Raw genomic sequence first — 5,000 nt, 5'->3', positions numbered from 1 at the left:
CACACACTCATACTCTACACACACACACACACACTCTGTACACACTCACACACACACTCACACTCTACACACACACACTACTCACACTACACACACTCACACTCTACACACACTCTACACACACACACACAATCTACACACACTCACACACTACACACACTCTACACACACTCACACTCTACACACACACACACACACTCTCTGTACACACTCACACTCTACACACACTCTACACACACTCACACTCTACGCACACTCACACTATACACACACTCTACACACACTCAGGGGCGAATTCACTAAAGCAAATTGCGCCCGCTAATTGCACCATAATATTGCGCGTCAGTTGCGCCCGCTATGTGCTCCGTTTTAAAAACCTATTCACTAAAGACATTGCGCTAATAATATCCCAGCGCAAACACGCCCATTCGGTGTTTGCGGCTGAGTGCAATTTGCTGCTGATATAGGAAATGACTATAAATACTGCGCATACAGCGCATACAACTCGTATGCATATCATTGGACGATGGCAGACAGAAAAAGAAAGATACGATTTTCAGACAGCGAACTTGAAGGCCTCACGGACGAGGTTCAAAAACATGTCTCACAGCTTTCGGCAAAAAATATCACGACTGCAGCAAAAAATCATATTTGGGGTTTAATTTCCCAATCAGTCAGTGCCATTTGTGTGTGTAAACGCGGAAGACTGCAAACGGAGGTGGAATGATTTGAAAAGACGAACAAAGGAAAAATTGTCATTTTATGTTATGCAAGTTGCAGCACGATGATCTGGCATACTTTTGGGGGAGTGTATAACATTGCCCCACCGGTACGATCTAGGCATCTAAACGGCTTTTCAGGATTCCAAATGTGCACTCAATCACACCGCGCGTCCTGGTGTGAGCCCGGTTGTACGCCGCCTCTCCAACGTTGGAAGGATTACGCACGGGAGTCATCATCCATGGCTGAATATGATACCTGCCGTCACCTATGATACAAAAGCAAAATATTTTCAAGACCATTCAAATAAAACAAATATTGTGTAGGCTATGTTTTTATTTATTTATACCTAGGCCTATATCGGCCCCCAGCCGTTCAATGAACAGCTATAGGGAATGCGCAGTTTCGCGTATAGACTATTATACGCACAGTTTCGTGCTATGTAGGCTATTATGGTGTGTTCGTTTGTGGTCGGAGGTGGCAAGTCGCATGTGGCAAAATACCTACCTCCGACCTGTGTGCATTCGAGCTATATACCATTATATCACAGTTACCTAGTTATATCTATATACCATTATATCACAGTTACCTAGTTATATCTAGTGCATTCGAGCAACTGGGGGCTGAGAAACATATCCGAATTTGCGACGAGGAAGTGCGAGTTCATGCAGTGTTTTATTTAATAATTCCTAGTAGAAAGTCGCAATTTGCCACCTCCCAGTTATAAACGAATGCACCATTATATTCATTGTGGGAGCTTGGACTCGCTGGGGACGGGTGGAGAGACGCATAGTCAACTGAGCCTCCCCAGACGCGACTTCATCCTCCAGTTGGCTGAAGAGCTGCGCGCTCTGGTGTCCAAACAGTTACCGCGGTGGTTCTAGTGTTAAATCAAAAAGTGACCTTCTTCTAAATATTCTCTCACGAACAACATGCCTGGCATTGCGATGCCTTTGCCTCGCAACAATCACTGCTGCCATGATCAGCGGACAGGCTGGCCGCGACACACCCCTTGCGCTTAAATACCACCACGTCTCTGAAAACGGTATTAATTTCACTTTAACTGCGTGAGGCAATTTGCGCCGATGTTTGTGAATTGGGCGGGTTTTGCAATAATGTTCATTTGCATAGAAAGGGGAACATTCTCCGCCCATATTACCTCATTTAAATATGAGCTAATAACACCGGCGCAGAGCAACGCAATGACGAACGCAACGCAGTTAACACCGTATTTCACCCTTTGCGAGGGCTTTGTGAATAGCAAACATAATTTTTGACTTATTTGCACAGGCTTTGCGTCAGGAAAAGCTGCGCAATCCTTTAGTGAATTCGCCCCTCACACTCTACACACACTCACACTCTACACACACACCGAGTCTATACACACTTACACTCTACACACACTCACACTATACACACACTACACACACTCATAGTCTACACACACTACACACACTCACATTCTACACACGCACACACTACACACACTCAGTCTATACACACTTACACTATACACACACTCAGGGGCGAATTCACTAAAGCAAATTGCGCCCGCTAATTGCACCATTATATTGCGCGTCAGTTGCGCCCGCTATGTGCTCCGTTTTAAAAACCTATTCACTAAAGACATTGCGCTAATAATATCCCAGCGCAAACACGCCCATTCGGTGTTTGCGGCTGAGTGCAATTTGCTGCTGATATAGGAAATGACTATGAATACTGCGCATACAGCGCATACAACTCGTATGCATATCATTGGACGATGGCAGACAGAAAAAGAAAGATACGATTTTCAGACAGCGAACTTGAAGGCCTCACGGACGAGGTTCAAAAACATGTCTCACAGCTTTCGGCAAAAAATATCACGACTGCAGCAACAAATCATATTTGGGGTTTAATTTCCCAATCAGTCAGTGCCATTTGTGTGTGTAAACGCGGAAGACTGCAAACGGAGGTGGAATGATTTAAAAAGACGAACAAAGGAAAAATTGTCATTTTATGTTATGCAAGTTGCAGCACGATGATCTGGCATACTTTTGGGGGAGTGTATAACATTGCCCCACCGGTACGATCTAGGCATCTAAACGGCTTTTCAGGATTCCAAATGTGCACTCAATCACACCCCGCGTCCTGATGTGAGCCCAGTTGTACGCCGCCTCTCCAACGTTGGAAGGATTACGCACGGGAGTCATCATCCATGGCTGAAGATGATACCTGCCGTCACCTATGATACAAAAGCAAAATATTTTCAAGACCATTCAAATAAAACAAATATTGTGTAGGCTATGTTTTTATTTATTTATTTATTTATACCTATATCGGCCCCCAGCCGTTCAATGAACAGCTATAGGGAATGCGCAGTTTCGCGTATAGACTATTATACGCACAGTTTCGTGCTATGTAGGCTATTATATTCATTGGGGGAGCTTGGACTCGCTGGGGACGGGTGGAGAGACGCATAGTCAACTGAGCCTCCCCAGACGCGACTTCATCCTCCAGTTGGCTGAAGAGCTGCGCGCTCTGGTGTCCAAACAGTTACCGCGGTGGTTCTAGTGTTAAATCAAAAAGTGACCTTCTTCTAAATATTCTCTCACGAACAACATGCCTGGCATTGCGATGCCTTTGCCTCGCAACAATCACTGCTGCCATGATCAGCGGACAGGCTGGCCGCGACACACCCCTTGCGCTTAAATACCACCACGTCTCTGAAAACGGTATTAATTTCACTTTAACTGCGTGAGGCAATTTGCGCCGATGTTTGTGAATTGGGCGGGTTTTGCAATAATGTTCATTTGCATAGAAAGGGGAACATTCTCCGCCCATATTACCTCATTTAAATATGAGCTAATAACACCGGCGCAGAGCAACGCAATGACGAACGCAACGCAGTTAACACCGTATTTCACCCTTTGCGAGGGCTTTGTGAATAGCAAACATAATTTTTGACTTATTTGCACAGGCTTTGCGTCAGGAAAAGCTGCGCAATCCTTTAGTGAATTCGCCCCTCACACTCTACACACACTCACACTCTACACACACACCGAGTCTATACACACTTACACTCTACACACACTCACACTATACACACACTACACACACTCATAGTCTACACACACTACACACACTCACATTCTACACACGCACACACTACACACACTCAGTCTATACACACTTACACTATACACACACTCAGGGGCGAATTCACTAAAGCAAATTGCGCCCGCTAATTGCACCATTATATTGCGCGTCAGTTGCGCCCGCTATGTGCTCCGTTTTAAAAACCTATTCACTAAAGACATTGCGCTAATAATATCCCAGCGCAAACACGCCCATTCGGTGTTTGCGGCTGAGTGCAATTTGCTGCTGATATAGGAAATGACTATGAATACTGCGCATACAGCGCATACAACTCGTATGCATATCATTGGACGATGGCAGACAGAAAAAGAAAGATACGATTTTCAGACAGCGAACTTGAAGGCCTCACGGACGAGGTTCAAAAACATGTCTCACAGCTTTCGGCAAAAAATATCACGACTGCAGCAACAAATCATATTTGGGGTTTAATTTCCCAATCAGTCAGTGCCATTTGTGTGTGTAAACGCGGAAGACTGCAAACGGAGGTGGAATGATTTAAAAAGACGAACAAAGGAAAAATTGTCATTTTATGTTATGCAAGTTGCAGCACGATGATCTGGCATACTTTTGGGGGAGTGTATAACATTGCCCCACCGGTACGATCTAGGCATCTAAACGGCTTTTCAGGATTCCAAATGTGCACTCAATCACACCCCGCGTCCTGATGTGAGCCCAGTTGTACGCCGCCTCTCCAACGTTGGAAGGATTACGCACGGGAGTCATCATCCATGGCTGAAGATGATACCTGCCGTCACCTATGATACAAAAGCAAAATATTTTCAAGACCATTCAAATAAAACAAATATTGTGTAGGCTATGTTTTTATTTATTTATTTATTTATACCTATATCGGCCCCCAGCCGTTCAATGAACAGCTATAGGGAATGCGCAGTTTCGCGTATAGACTATTATACGCACAGTTTCGTGCTATGTAGGCTATTATATTCATTGGGGGAGCTTGGACTCGCTGGGGACGGGTGGAGAGACGCATAGTCAACTGAGCCTCCCCAGACGCGACTTCATCCTCCAGTTGGCTGAAGAGCTGCGCGCTCTGGTGTCCAAACAGTTACCGCTGTGGTTCTAGTGTTAAATCAAAAAGTGACCTTCTTCTAAATATTCTCTCACGAACAACATGCCTGGCA

The 5,000-nt window shown here is 45.0% G+C and overlaps 1 protein-coding gene across 1 annotated transcript in view; it reads right to left on the bottom strand.

The window, feature by feature from the left end:
* Window positions 1–5,000, bottom strand: part of nrg3a (neuregulin 3a) — a gene marked incomplete at both ends in the record, with an annotated part of 292,168 nt that overhangs the window by 49,162 nt on the left and 238,006 nt on the right. The gene's annotated exons all lie outside the window — the stretch shown is intronic.

The sequence above is a fragment of the Borostomias antarcticus genome (assembly GCF_949987555.1).
Source record: "Borostomias antarcticus genome assembly, chromosome: 2".
NCBI classification, from domain to species: Eukaryota; Metazoa; Chordata; class Actinopteri; order Stomiiformes; family Stomiidae; genus Borostomias; species Borostomias antarcticus.
This window is presented reverse-complemented; position numbering and strand designations above follow the sequence as displayed.